The following is a 16,318-nucleotide window of genomic DNA, read 5'->3' as shown; positions in this document are numbered from 1 at the left end:
CAGAAGCCACAAACACATACAATTTCTATCACAGAAGAGATTCAGTACACAGAAAAAAACAGTCCATTATGCACTTCATACACACACTACACATTCTCCAGGATCCCTCACACAAATGAGTTTCACATATCCTAGATGTTCTTAGGCATAAGGTTCCAAGAGGCATAATACATGTGCATTAATTTATCACAGAGAAGGAACGCAGTCAGTCTCTTACCTCTGGCAAGTGCAGCAATCATTTCCTTCACACCTCATACACGAATTGCTTGTTGATAGTCAAAATCATTTCCTTTTGCATACAATTCTTCCCACAAGCTAAATTGTGTCTTAATTGAGGACCCTACCTCCATTGCACCTGAAAGGAGACAGGATCACAATAAACAAATAAGTAGGGAGTGGACATATGGCAAAGAAAAGTTACTATCAAAATTAAAGTATTAAGACAGATAAAAAAATAGAATATAAAAATAAGTGTTTTACTCGTTACAAAGTGGCCAATATAAAACCCCTACAGCTGATGTGATCTTTTCCCACAGTAATGATTCATACAGAATTTCTTTCGCCTTTACGCCTTTGCAATTTATGAGCAATTCCTCTCTACCTTGTCTAATACTCAGGAGGAAAATGCATTAGCCTTCTCTCTGCAGTGTCATTATGCATTGCATGTGTTAACACTGCCCCAAAACCTGTGTTTTAAGCACAACTGCAAACCCATTTGATAATGCACTAGGTATGTGGGTAAGGTTACTTCTGCTTTGATTCCTCCAAAAAGTTTCTGAGATGCTTTTGTCCAGTTCCGTTCACCATCCTTGTTCGTAAATTATATAATGGGATGGCAATTGTTGCCCGGTTCTGAATGGAACTTCCATGAAATGTTAGGAAACGTAAAAGTGATTATAATTCCTTGGCCTTTTCTGAGACCTTGGTGACTGCCTTGCCCTTGCTTTATCCTTTGTCATGTGAATGCCTTCACCACTGATGATTAATCCTAAATATTCTACTGAATCAACTTCTGAAATTCATCTGCTTATTGCCCCTAATGTTATGTTCTTCCAGTTTCTTCAGAACAGCGTTTGATGTTTCCTTGTGGTCTTTCTTCTTTTTGCTTGCGACTAATATGTCATTAGTGAAAATGAATACTCCAGGTATACCGGCAAATTTTTGTCCACTTTGCTGTCATTTTGCTGGATTGTTTGTTGTTTGGATGATATGGTGCTAAATATGTGTGTGTTGACTGTGCAAAATGTTTGTGAATTTTTATTCATGTAGAGCTGTTGAAATGCCTGTCTGAGAGCCACCTTTGAAAATGCAGCACATCCTGACAAAGTTGCAAATATTTCTTTGGAATTAAGCGGTGGATGTTGAGGTTCCTGTAGTTGGAAATGTATTGTTTCCCTGTAATCTCCACATAACCTGACCTGGTTGTTTTCCTTTATGTTCAGAACTGATGGTGTAGCCAAACCCTGATTAATCTGCTTTCTTCCATATGGCTTCATTTTCTAACCTTCTAATTTCAGTTTCCACTGCTGCTTTCAGTTCACAGGGAGCTGAAGTAGGGCTGTGCTTCGTAAGTCTTTACTGTACCTAGTTTGTCTTCAAAGGCTACTTCCTGAAATTCACATGAAAGGTTACTTACTGAAGTTCCACGTTTTTGCTCCTGTTTTGTACCTCTAACTCTTAAAATGCTATGTCACTCCAATTTCATATGTTATAGGCCCGATTTTCGAGGCCTATATTTTATTTAATTCTCTGTTTTAAGAACAGAGGTTGGTATCTCGCTTTTCCCGGGATATGTATGGTAGCGAGAGCCGACTTGCTGTGTCAGCTGATCTGTCATCTTCACATCATAAGTTATTCATTGCCCCTAACTAAATTCTACGGGCTACTAGAATGAGATACTAGGTTACAAAACTAAAAATTTTATTGAAAAAAAAAAATAAATAACGAAAATAACTTCGAATAAGTTACGAGAGAATGAAATCGAATGATTCAACATAAATTTGAAAATCTTCTGATTAAGGTCCAAAACATAGACACCCAATTATTTAAGGAAATTCAGAAATATCCCATCTGTCATCCAAATCATAAAAGGTCACTCAATACATTATAAAGGTCATTTCACATATGATTCAGTGTCACACCACTCCCTTCTTTGGAGAGGTACGTGGAGAGAAAGAAAGGAAGGAAGGAATACTTGTAAGAGACAAGAAACACAAGATTTCACTGCAACAGGGGTAAAGTCTTTCTCCAGAGTCTGTAAGAAAAATCTAAAATGTTTTGTTGTACTCACTTCACGAAAGTCCTCTGGAACACAGACTCCATCTGTGTGCTTCGCTTTGGCACAGTTCACATGTTAATGATACCCAGAACGAATCGTATTTACCCACTCATTCTATGAAACACTCCCATTATATGGGTTTGCAACGCACATATGAACACACTCTCGTGACATCGCTCGAGTTCAAGGTACAATAAGACACGCCTGTAAAACAAGGCGTCAGGAGGTACTTAGTCGCACACGTACCTACACACTCAACCAGGGGAAAAAAACGTAGTGATATTCTCTTCGATTCCGGATCTATAACCGGATCACCTTCTAGAATGTTCTAAGCTCAAATCGCATTTCCACTCCACGTGTTCTGCCAGCAAGAGTTTTCTGCGAACATTGACTTCTTGTGGTATGCGAACGGCACTCAAGCATTTTATTACACGCTGTGTTCTGTCATATGATCTCTCGAAAGGCTGATACCTTCTTTTCAAAGGTCACTTTCGTGACCAGTTACAGGAGCTCGGTACACCTACCTATAGGTGTCCCCACCTTAGTTACGATAACTGTCTACTCGAAAGCTCAGTAGGTGCCGACTGCAACGTCATCTCCAACACTAGATGCAAAAATTATATATCTTGTAACACAGAATATATCACAATCAGTTCCTTAAGATACGCAATACTTGAGATCATTGCATTCCTGGTGATTTCATCACGCTGAATGGCCTGCGATTTCGCACGCCAACGGTGAAAGTATCCTGTATATCTCAGCGATCCGACCAAGATGAAAGGCTTGTGACTGCACCAGTCCAAGCTGAATGTATTCCTACGTTTCCTAGCGATCCGACCAGGCTGAGTGGCTTGCGACTGCACAAGCCCATGTTGAATGCGGCGCTCGAGAATCCTTTTGCGCCAACCCAACGTCTCCCAGCAACTATGGCGATCTGTAGATGTCCAGCCCGACATCTCTCCAAAACACTGGATCGTCTCACAAAAGTGCAGGTCTATCGTTGGCAGTTTCCCATATATCATTGAGGACGGTAAAGCTATTCCAGCAGCTCCGCTGCGAGGAAGTGGTGTTTTTTAAGCCGGTCATATCGACAGTCATATAAAAAAGTAACTCATCTATTCCCTATGCCATATTATTACTGGACTAATAAGACTACCAGTGCAAAGGTCATAAGGTCTCAATGTGAATCAGTTCCAAGTTGCTACCTGGAATTTCCACAGTCAACCCACTATCAGGTAACCTAACTCTAAGGAACAATTCAGAAAAATTCTACCCAATAAAAAAAACTACCCGAGAACCCTATCCATATACTGAATTCACGAAAAGCAATCCTAAACATCTGAAAGGTATCATATCTCGTAAAAACATCAAAGTTCTACTCTGGTTAGCGAATATTGCTCAATACCCGACTAATTCTCAGCACAATAGCAATTGACATATTGGCAATCGCTCCTACGATCCTAACAACTACAATTACCCATGGCACAGCTCTCTTAATTCTAAAAGAGAACTGAAAAATCCCAAATACTCGAATTCGATATCCCTATTAAAATCTTCCTAAACCTCTCTTAAATCCTAACTGACATATCCCAACCTGTAAAAGATCAGACCCATTCGGTCTGTTATACTAAATACCTCCCCAAAACAAAATCCTAAACAATAAACCCTTATTCTGTAACTCTATATTCAAAGATATTGCGTCAGACGACAAATACACATCATAACATTCTTACATAATATCACACGGGTCTAATCTCTTATGAAATCAGCCCATGTCACAATTCCCAAAGCCATGTGAATATAAACCATTAACTCAAAGTAACTCATTACTATCGCCAAATTTGAACGATTAAGTCCCTAACCACAGATGTGATTCATAAACAACTCAAAACCCAAATTCATACATCTACGAAACTCTACAGTATTCTGCACACAATTTACACAAAGTACTGCAGCTTACATCAGAATCACAATGAACTCAAACTACTAAAGATTTGCATAACTCTACGGACTAATGTCCTCCCCAATTACAACAAACTGCAAGTCATGCCCATTTACAACCCATTGAAACCCGAAAGGAAAAAAAAACCGTAACCTACCCATTATCATAACAACAATACAACCCAGGAATGCATCCATGCTAATACCCATTAACCCGTCTTTTTGATCCTAGAAATATGTGTCAGTCGAGGCACACCCGTGTTATCATCCAGAACAACAAATCTATTTCCCTTCTTTGCTTCAACAGCACGGAACGGACCTTCAAATTTAGGACCCAGCTTATAGTTCAGCTGATTCCTGACATTTATCTTCAAATAAACCCTATCTCCAACAGCCACTTTAACTCTATCTGGCTTTGCATTGCTTCTATCTACCATGTCTCGCGTTTTCATCTCAAGATTCTTAGCAAGGCTCGCATATCTCTTTCGCAGTTGCTATAAGCGACTTTACCGTATCGTCACCTGTTGGAATGGGCAGCAAATCCAACGTGCCTCGCGATGGATATCCAAACAGCGCTTCATTGTGAGACATTCCAGTGGTATCACTTTTCATGATGTTGATTCTATGCTGGACCTGTGGAAGATAACGGTCCCAATTTGGGTCATTACCTCCCATGGTCATTCTAAGAGCTTCAATGACCTTTCTATTTGCTCATTCAACAGGCCATTCGCTTCCGGTCTATATCGAATAATATTAACCTTTTTAATCCCCATTACGTCCCCAAGACATTGCATTGTACGATTTACAAATTCGCGTCCGTTATTTGTAATCAAAACCTCCGGTACTCAGTATCTGCAGATATACCCATGAAAAAATGCAATTGCCACCTCTTCCGCTGTTTTATGCCTCAACGGGAAAATCTCTACGAACCTAGTTAACTCGTCAACAACCACCAACAGGTGCCTATGGCCGTAACTAGATTCACAGAAATTGCTCAGCAGGTTCATGTGGACTCTTGCTGCGGGTCTGGTAGGAATCGGATATGAACAACTTCTCACAAAGTCTTCTACCGAACTAATCATATTCTTCCAAAAGAACTGTCTTCATACGTTCTGATACGTCTTCTCAATCCCTAAATGCGGACTGCCAGACCTACTGTGAACAATATCTAACACCGTAGGTACTAAACTCGTAGGAACAACTATTTGCGTCGTATCACCCTTATCATCACTATTTCTCAGTCTGTATCTAATCTTCCTAACTAACAAATTACCCTCTAATTCAAGTCCTGCAAAAGGCAGCTTATAACCCTTCCTAACAAATTCCCCTCTAAGAAACGCTTTTGCATCTCTCAGAATCTCATCCTCATCTTGCTTTGTTTCTACCGGACTAATATCCCAATCAATGCTATCTCCCGATACATAACATACATGAGTACCCTCTTGATCAGCAAAACTCCTACTCAACGCATCTGCGACAACATTTTGTCTACCCTCTACATACTTTATTTTAGCATCAAAATCCCTGATTGTCGAACACCACCAGGCTCTTGTTGGTGAAAGATCCGGTTTATTAAAAAGATCCACCAATGGCTTATGATCCGTCAGAACCTCTACTTGATTGCCCATCAACAGCATTTTGAATTGCACGAGAGCTGAGACCACGGCATAGGCCTTTTTATCTACGACCGACCAGAGTCGCTCATTACTACCTCGTGTCTTAAACTTCCTGCTGTAAACTGCAATCGGATGGAGTATTCCATCGAACTTCTGCATAAGGCATGCGCCTATCCCATCATTACTCGCATCTGTTACCAGCGTGAATGGACGTTCTAAATCCGGAAACTCCAACGCTGGGGGATTTGTTAAAGTATCTTTGATTCTCTGAAAAGCTACTTGCTGTCCCTCTCCCAAAACAAACTGTACATCATCCCTCAGAACATCTGTCAAAGGAGACGCCAGAACAGAAAAACCCTTCACAAATCTACGGAAAAATCCGGCCATCCCCAAAAATGACCGAACCTGCTTCTTAGTCTTCGGTGTAGCAAACTCTACAATTGCCTTAACTTTATCATCACTTGCCCTGACACCCTCTTTAGAAATGACATGCCCTAAATATACTATCTGCTTCTTGAGAAAATTACATTTAGCTAACTTTATCTTCAAACCCGCTAATCTAAGTCTCCTAAAAACCTCTCTGAGAACTTCTAGATGCTCTTCTACTGAATCAGTGGCAACTAAGATATCGCCCATGTAGATATGGACTTTCTTCCCTAACAAGCCATTCAAACCCGTATTCATCAACCTAGTAAAAGTCATCGGACTGCCTGTCAAACCAAATGGCATTCGTGTGAACTCATAATGACCCTCTGGCAAAGAGAAGGCCGTGTACTTTCGACTCTCCTCGCTCAGCGGAACTTGCAGATATCCTTGCATTAGATCAATTGAGCTATAAATACTCCTACCTCCTATTTCACAAAATAAATCTGGCAAACACGCCACAAGGTAGCGATCAGGAATGGTTTTCTCGTTCAGTTTCCTAAAGTCTACACAAACTCTGACTGAACCATCCTTCTTCGGGACTGCGAGCAATGGAAAATTAAAGGGTGATGAACTAGGCCTAACAATGCCTTCTTCTTCCCACTTATCAACCTCTTGTTCTACTTGTTCCCTAATCTTAAAAGGAATCCTATATGAAGGAACAAAAATATGCTTAGTCTTGCCCTTCAACTGAACCTTGTGTTCTAACACATTCGTTAATCCTAACTTATCCCCTTTGAGTGCGACTATGTCCGCAAATTCGACCAGAACATCTACACCCCCAGCATATTCTTTATAATCAGCATTGGCTAACTGATCCCTAAAAACTTGCCTTCTAGCTTGTAAATCTGCCTCTGAAAAAGAACAAAAATCCTGGACAATAGCCACTGCATTATCTTCACCTACCCAGTCAACAAAATCAATTGCGTAAGTACCCTTCTGGTAATTGCGAACTGTATCGTTACAGTTTATCAACTCCACCCAAGTTTCCCCTGAACTCGTTACATTATTTACCGAACTCGTACACAAAACCCCTTTCAACTTCTCACTGCATTCATCCACACATCTGTCTGGATTTATGCACACCTCTTACACGAAATTTTACCATCGCAACCATCCCAGGATCAAGCACGACATCATTTGTCAAAACTCCTTTATAACACCTGACATTACCCGGCACCTGTTCATCATTCAGCCCCGGACCCTCATGTACTCCCGGGACACTCTCACTCATTACACTCACGTGTGCCCTCATACGGTACAAACACACCAGGCACCCCCACAGTTATACCGGAAACCCCTGTATGAACTGAGATCTTCCGTCTCCCACACGCCGGATGCCCTAGCAACAATGTATTTCCCAAAGCACATCCCCTTATAACTAGAAATGGCTCCATCAAAGATCTGCTCCCGAGGGATAAATCTATATCTATACAACCCAATATTTGTAGTCTATTTGCCTGAACGTCACATACAGCTTCCTGCGCAGGTCTCAAAGATCGATCGGGAAACATCTATCTGCAAAACTCATTACTTATAAGGTTAATCGAAGCTCCTGTATCTATAAAGACCCTTACATTTATTCCCTGTACAGAACCAATTACAGCAGGCTTCGACCCTGCTGGTTCTCCCAAAAGTCCAATATCCCAGGAGACACCCATCCAGTTTTCCTTTACTAATGACCGGTCTTTTGGCAATGTCTGCCAATTACCAGATCCCCTTGAACAATTCACGTGAAGCACTTCCTTATCTGGGCTACCAAAATTCTGAAATGCGGGCCTATCATTATACCGTCTCCGAGACGGGCAAGACCGCCAAGGATGACGATAACTCTTACAACTGCCACAATACTTAATGTGACAAAATCTCTTAATGTGTCTCTGCATATTACAATTAAAGCAACGACCCCGTGGGATCCTAGAATTCAAGCCACCCATCAATCTTTGGGCTATTCTGACTTGCAACAAAATGCTTCGGACTGCGGACTGGATCTCCGCGTCCTACACAACCATAGGCTGATCTAAGGAGTCTCTGATCACTACTTCCTCCCCTTATGTTTGCAACTTCCTTCTTCGTACATAAATTCACAAACTTATTCTTGGCTAATCACAAAAGCAAAAATTCCCAAGGTTCCGTGAAAGTATATACCCTTTACCAAAGCAAAAAACCGAAGGCAAAACAATTTCCCTTAACCGAATTCCCATACAACACAAAAACTGCAATGTTAAATCCCTTTACTTTACCAATTAATCCCCAAAACTCAAAAGAAGGTATTAATCAGAACCCATCATTAAATCCCAGGTTAATTAAACCCACAATCAAATTCAAAGTTCCCGAAACCCACAATTTAATCAAAAGTTTACAAAACTCACCATAAGATTCAAAAATTAATTAAACCCTTAATTAAATTCAAAATTACGTAAACCCAAAAACTAAATTTACTATTAAGTAATCCCTTAAATAAATTCCAAATGAATTAAACCCATCATCAAACTAAATTCCAAAGATTAATTTCAAAATTAGCTAACCCTTGCAATTAAATGCCCAAGTCCCATGGAGAAAAAAAAAAAAAGTGCTGTTTACGTGAACAGCTGATTTCTCTTTAGTCAGTCAAAGAGGCCAAGTTCATTTCTCCCAAGGCCAAGCTACAAAAAGAACGCAAAGAAAAATGGGAATTGCCTCTCAAGCACACACACAAAAATTTGTCTCCCACCCTCTACGAGCAGCAACTCCCCCTCCCTACTACCCCCTCAATCCTCATCCCAGGCCTGATGACGCCTATAGAAAAAGTGCTTAGCACCAAACCCTCAGAGACTCGCTCTGTCTCCAAAGGCAAAAACTGCTGGATGCACACTTCCTCCTTTGTCCAGGCAGAAAATGCCATTCAAGCAAATGCAACCGCTCTATCCACATACTGTACACATGTACACATTTTACCTACACGCACATATGCACCAAAAATAACGCACGTGCGTGTGTAATTATAAAAAAAATAAAGGAAAAAAATACTAAGAAATGTATACACACTTGCGTAAAAATGTTTGCACCCCGTAATTCACATCAAATAGAATACTACCCAATTATAAAAGTTCCCAAAAACAATACAACAATAAGACATTGCCCTTATTACCCCCTATACGCCGATGCGAACAGCAGATTGCCATATATAAAAAAAAGACAATATATGAGACACGCACACAACACTTCATACAGGCATGGCAGAGAAGGCAAGACGCTCTGCCCAAATTCGTGACGCAATTACGTCACCGTGGTGATGACGTAACACAACCGTCGCAACCGAACATCAATTACAACACAATGAAAAAAAACACAATTGTCTATATCATCCATTATAACACAACGAAAAGGACAATTTCACATTAAAGTAACAACCAAAAAGAAAATCACAACACTTACATTACGTACGTCTCTGCTTAGCAGCGCGCGAATTCTCTCACCAAGGAAAGAGAGAGAGAGGGAAAAGAAATACTCACGTCTTCACGTGTTTTAACACACACAAGCGGTCAAAATACCGCAATTACTTCACATTATACCCTTCGATATATACCTAAACACCGCCCTGTTTATGCCCTACTGACAGCTCATACGCATTATTAAACACACACAAAGCACTCTTCAAGAAATACTAGCTTGTGAGGGACGCTCACCTCACATCAACGTCTAACACTGCTGACCCCCACAAAATCCTATTCTGAGATGCCAACACTAAATTATGTCTCTTCGGAAGCATATACATACCTAATTATCCAATTATCTAACTATCTAACCCATTCTAACTCTGTTAACTACTTTAAACGGCTGCCGCCAAACTGTTATAGGCCCGATTTTTGAGGCCTATATTTTATTTAATTCTCTGTTTTAAGAACAGAGGTTGGTATCTCGCTTTTCCCGGGATATGTATGGTAGCGAGAGCCGACTTGCTGTGTCAGCTGATCTGTCATCTTCACATCATAAGTTATTCATTGCCCCTAACTAAATTCTAAGGGCTACTGGAATGAGATACTAGGTTACAAAACTAAAACTTTGACAAAAAAATAACGAAAATAACTTTGAATAAGCTACGAAAGAGTGAAATCGAATGATTCAACCTAACTTTGAAAATCTTTGGATTAAGGTCCAAAACATAGACACTCAATTATTTAAGGAAATACAGAGATATCCCATCTGTCATCCAAATCATAAAAGGTCACTCAATACATTATAAAGGTCATTTCATATATGATTCAATGTCACACCACTCCCTTCTTTGGAGAGGTACGTGGAGAGAAAGAAAGGAAGGAAGGAATACCTGTAAGAGACAAGCATTGTATTAAAAACCAGAAAATATAAAGAAAATGCAGAAACACAAGATTTCACTGCAACAGGGATAAAGTCTTTCTCCAGACTTTGTAAGAAAAATCTAAAATGTTTTATGAGTTGTACTCACTTCACGAAAGTCCTCTGGAACACAGACTCCATCTGTGTCCTTCGCTTTGGCACAGTTTACATGCTAATGATACCCAGAACGGATCGTATTGCCCACTCATTCTATGAAACACTCCCATTATCTGGGTTTGCAACGCACATATGAACACACACTCGTGACATCGCTCGAGTTCAAGGTACAAGAAGACACGCCTTCTGTAAAACAAGGTATCAGGAGGTACTTGGTCACACATGTACCTACACACTCAACCAGGGGAAAAAAAACGCAGTGATATTCTCTTCGAATCCGGATCTATAACTGGAGCACCTTCTAGAATGTTCTAAGCTCAAACCGCATTTCCACTCCACGTGTTCTGCCAGCAAGAGTTTTCTGCGAACATTGACTTCTTGTGGTATGCGAACGGCACTCAAGCATTTTATTACATGCTGTTTTCTGTAATATGATCTCTCGAAAGGGTGATACCTTCTTTTTAAAGGTCACCTTCGTGACCAGTTACACATACACCATAACCAATATAGGCCTAAGAAAGTTTGTTTTCTGCATTGACTACAGCTCATGGTGACTTGGTAATGGTTCCTACTCCCACTTTTGACGAATCAACAATGTCTATGTTTGTGCCATTGTAATTTTTAAGCACCTTGTCTGAAGTTTTGATTATTAACAGAAGTTTGGTTTTGGCAACTCATTTAGGAAACAACTGTATCTTTTCCAGTGTATCTATCTGCATTTGTATGGGTCCACCAATTTTATCTGAGCCACAAGTTATTCCTTAGCATCTTTGTTTACTGAATTTATGTGAAATGCATATTTGGATTGTGCTTCCATTGCATTTTGTGAATTTTCTTCATGTTTGCTTCAGCCCATATCTAAATTCATGGCTCCATTGACATGCTTAGTGGTCTTTCTATTATTAGAAAACCTACATTGATTTCAAAATGACCACGTTTGTTGCAGTTACTACACCCATTGCCCATTTTGGGGCTTTTGTGTGCCTGACATTTCTTTACACTCAGATACTTAGGTACACCAGGACTGGGCTTACTTGTCTGACAAGTATGCCCGTTCTTTGCATACTGGTAACTCTTCTGTTTATTTGGTACTTGACACACCTGGCTATTGATGAGGCTCTCCTACAGTTACATTTGATTGAAAATGATCCACTTCTAGGACCCCTTGCTATTTTCTGAATCATTTGCAAGGTACGACTTCTTTGCAGCACTTTTTTTCTCAGGCCTTCCGTGAGTTTGCTGCCTTATTCCTGTACTGCTAGCTACTCCATATGGTAGTCTTTTTGGGAATGGCTCTTCATCCATGAAGAGCCATTGAAATGGCTGTCTGAGAGCACCTTGGAAAATAAAGTCAATATTTCTCTTTTAGATTAGGCAATGGGTGTTGAGGCAATTGCAGTTGTGGACTTTCCCCGCATCACACTTTCCTTTCTCTGTCCTGAAATTTAGCAAATGTATTGTATAGTCAAACCATTTCAATCTCTCCAGTCTGTTTCAGTGCCCACATCTCCTTTCTAGTGAATAACAAACAGTGTTAGTAGTATTTGCCCATTGTACTTTTGGGATGCCTCTTTACAAGCTATATTTACTTCATCCAGCTCATGATGCTGTTTTCCTAATACCCTCTAAGTATCTGCCAACCATTCCAGTCGTCCACAAGGGTGCCATAAGCGTTCTACTGTACCTCTTCTTAAGAACTTCTCTTCCATCACAGCATTGTGCAGTATCTTCCTTTTGGTCCCTTTTGTTCCTAACTAATTCTGGCATACTGAAAGAGCATGTTTTGCAGTTTATAGCATCTTTTGTGACACTTTTATAGATGCACAGTGCTGAGATAACCGCCCTCCCCTCTCCCGCCACACACACATATTCAATATACACACTGCCAATGCAATAAGCATCACAGGACATTTGCGGGGTTCACCATGTGTGGTGATAGTGTTTTGTCTAATGTGTGGTGTGAGGCGAAGGGAGAGGACGATGATTGCACAGGCTAAACTAGGCCAGGTAGGGTTCAATGATATCTCGGGGTTTTCATTCTACTGTCTAATGTATATATGAAGGCTTGAGAGATAAGATTCGTGGTGCTTAGAACATTGTTTATTTTTCTCCTGGGTAGCGTGTATATACAAACAGTAACAGTGCTAGCACAGAGAAACAATACACACACAGCTAGCGTACAATTATATGACATCCCTATCTTTATCAAAAGCATAAATCATGGCAATGAGTGTGTACATCAACTTTACATGCAACTTAGACTAACCTTGTTACATCATCAATAAAGCAACTTATTATCAAGGCATTTCAGTATCATGCTAAGCATGGAAAATGGACCAAACGTTTATGCAACACTCTTCAATTAATCTACAAGGCTTCTTAAGAAACATTACGTGTTGATTTACGAGTTGCAAAGTGTCTTCAACAGGAACATTGTTTTTAGAATGTGAAACATTTGTTTCATTTTCAAAAGTAACCTTACGAGTCTTAGTGTTAACGTCTTTTGAACGTATATACTTTAACAGGCTGAAATTCTCATGCAGTATCATCACAAAATGAATCTTGCTCTCTCTCTCTCTCTCTCTCTCTCTCTCTCTCTCTCTCTCTCTCTCTCACTGTTTGTCTGTCATATTCCTCATACACATACTTTTATAAAAATAAAATCATCCTTGCCCTCTCTCTCTCTCTCATATGCCGCGGACACATTTTTTTATGAAAATAAAATCATCAATGCCCTCTCTCTCTATTATATACTTCATACACATTTTTTATAAAAACAAAATCATCCTTGCTGCCATTTTCTCTCTCTTTCTCTCTCACTCCCTCTGTCATATACTGTTTACATATTTTTCTATACAAATAAAACCATCCTTGCCCTTTCTCTCTGTCTCTCTCTCTCTCATATACTACATACTCATTTTGTTTTATATTCTAGAAACATTTTTTATGCAAATAAAATCATCGTTGCCCTATCTGTTTCTCTCTCTTATCTCTGTCTGATATATAATACAAAAACTTTTTTTAAATCATCCTTGCCCTCTCTCTCTCTCTCTCTGTCATATACTGCATATACATTTTTTTTTATAAAAATACAAACATCCTTGCCCCTGTATTTTCCATTTGTTTCTGCTCTTTTAAATAAAAATTCTCCCTCTCCTCTTCTCATTTGTATGAATTATTTCTCATGAAACTTTCAGCTTTTGCTCTTGTGTTTTTAATAAAAATCCCTCTCCTTCTCTCCCTCTCTCTTACTCACACACACACACACGTATATTCACAAGTGTACAAGGACATGTGTTGTTTGATAAACATGCTCACACAAGGACTAGTCTGCACTAAAAGTCAGTGTCTCGTCCCTTTTCAACTTGGCTCTTTCTTTCTCTTTCAGGGGAAGACTGGCTGGACACAAGGTAAGATGTCACACCCTTTTTGTTTTCCCACTTTTTATCATTATTTACTTGGAATCAAATAACATTTTAGGTAATTTGCTTGTAAACAAGTCATTATTTATAATTAGAAAATATAGGGGATAATTTTTTTAGAATTTTCCTAAAATTTCAGCAACTTTCCAAGATGTTAGGCTAATTTTTTTTATCTATTTGCATTATATTACTGGTAAAAATGAACGTATTTTATGAAGAATTCACGACACCTCTCTCTCTTCCCCTCTGTCTCACTTTTTCGTTCATGCACTGAATAGATCACATTTTCTGTAGAATTCACATAGAATTCACATCATCTCTCTTCACGTCTGCTTTCTCTGTACCTGTATCATTTCTATATGAAATGGATAATGTTCTTTGTAGAACTCATGCGATCTCTCTCTCTCTCTCTCTCTCTCTCTCTGTTGGAAAGAAGGAATGGAAAAAGAGATTCATTCAAACAGTGGGGAGGGAAATCAGTTTCTGGGGTGGAGGTGGAATGTAGAAGTATCACTCTTTCTTTAGAGTCTGTTTTTTTGAATTTCCACCCCACTCCAAAAACTATTTTCTCTCCCAGTTGTTTGAGTCACTTTTTACTTTCCATCTTTTCAACAAAGAGAGAGAGAGAGAGAGAGCTACTTCCTACATCCCACCCACACCCCGAAACTGATTTCCCTCCCAGCTGTTTGAATGAGTACCTTTTTCTATTCCTTCTTTCCGACAAGAGAGAGAGAGAGAGAGAGAGAGAGAGATACTTCCTACATTGCACCCCACCGCCAAAACTGAATTCTCTCCCAACATTTTGAATGAATATCTTTCTCTATTTCTTCATTCAACCAGAGAGAGAGAGAGAGAGAGAGAGAGAGAGAGAGAGAGATTTCAAACATTTTGCCCCACCCCAAAACTGACATCAGCCCAACTGTATGAATGAATTTCTTTCTCTTTCCATATTTCCAACAGAGAGAGAGAGAGAGAGAGAGAGAGAGAGAGAGAGAGAGAGAGAGAGAGAGAGAGAGAAGAGAAATCTTCCTACATTCCACCCACACCCCAAAAGATGATTTCCTCCCAACAGTTTGAATGTGTACCTTTTTCCATTCCTTATTTCCAACAAAGAGAGAGTGTAAATAGTTGTTAGAGAGAGAGAGAGAGAGAGAGAGAGAGAGAAAGAGAGAGAGAGAGAGAGAGAGAGAGAGAGAGAGAGAGAGAGAGAGATATTTCCTTCATTTCACCCCCACTCTATTATCTAAGTTGGGCCAAATGATGGCCATGTGCCAAATTTTGCCTAGATTGGTCAAGAGGTTACCACAAAGTTACAAAGGGAAGGGGAAAGGGCGATGGGAAAGGGGAAGGGGAGAGGCAATGGGGAAGGGTAAGGGGAAGGGGAAGGGGAAGGGAAAGTGGGGTACAGGTTTGAAATCTACCATATTATCGATGTTGGGTCAAATGATGGCCACATGCCAAATTTTGTCTAGATCAGTCAAGTGGTTACCACATAAGTCACAAAGGGAAGGGGAAAGGGCGATGGGGAAGGGGAATGGGAAGGTGGTATGTGTTTGAAACCTACCCTATTATCTAAGTTGGGTCAAATAGTGGCCATGTACCAAATTTTGTCTAGATCGGTCAAGCGGTTAACACATAGGTTACAAAGGAAAGGGGGAATGGGAAACGGGTGTGGGTTTGAAACCTGTCCTATTATCTAAATCAGGTCAAATGATGGACACCTGCTAAATTTTCTCTAGATCGGTCAGACGGTCGCAACATACAGTAATCACAAAGGGAAGGGGAAAAGGGGATGGCAATAGGTTAATGGGAAGGGGGTACGAGTTTGAAACCTACCATGTTTTCTAAGTTGGGTCAAATTATGGCCATGTGCTTAATTTTGTTTAAATCGGCCAAGCAGTTAACACATAAGTTACAAAGAGAAGGGGAAGGGAATGGGGATGGGGGATGGGGGAATGATAAGGGGAAGGAGGTGCAGGTTTGAAGCCTACCCTGCTATCTAAGTTGAGTCAAATGGTTGCCACGTGCCAATTTTTTCTAGATCTGTCAAACGGTTAGCGAAAATCCAGGTACCGGTCTGCATCGAACCAGACTGGTTCCAGGATTTTTCTAATAATTACCATAATAATATTAATTTTTACAATGGAGAGAGAACACAATTCAAAATTAGCCTTCTTAGATAT

General features: G+C 40.0%; 1 long non-coding RNA gene across 1 annotated transcript in view; it reads left to right on the top strand.

Moving 5' to 3' along the window:
- Nucleotides 1–14,500, top strand: part of LOC136838020 (uncharacterized) — a 65,380-nt gene extending 50,880 nt beyond the window's left edge. The window contains exon 4 of the long non-coding RNA XR_010852836.1: nucleotides 14,102–14,500. This is a non-coding gene — a long non-coding RNA (uncharacterized lncRNA). The remainder of the gene's footprint in view (nucleotides 1–14,101) is intronic.
- Nucleotides 14,501–16,318: the final 1,818 nt, after the last annotated feature.

The sequence above is a fragment of the Macrobrachium rosenbergii genome, unplaced genomic scaffold (genome assembly GCF_040412425.1).
Source record: "Macrobrachium rosenbergii isolate ZJJX-2024 unplaced genomic scaffold, ASM4041242v1 13908, whole genome shotgun sequence".
Taxonomy (NCBI): domain Eukaryota; kingdom Metazoa; phylum Arthropoda; class Malacostraca; order Decapoda; family Palaemonidae; genus Macrobrachium; species Macrobrachium rosenbergii.
Note: the sequence above shows the minus strand (reverse complement) of the source record. Positions and strands in the feature narration are given on the sequence as shown.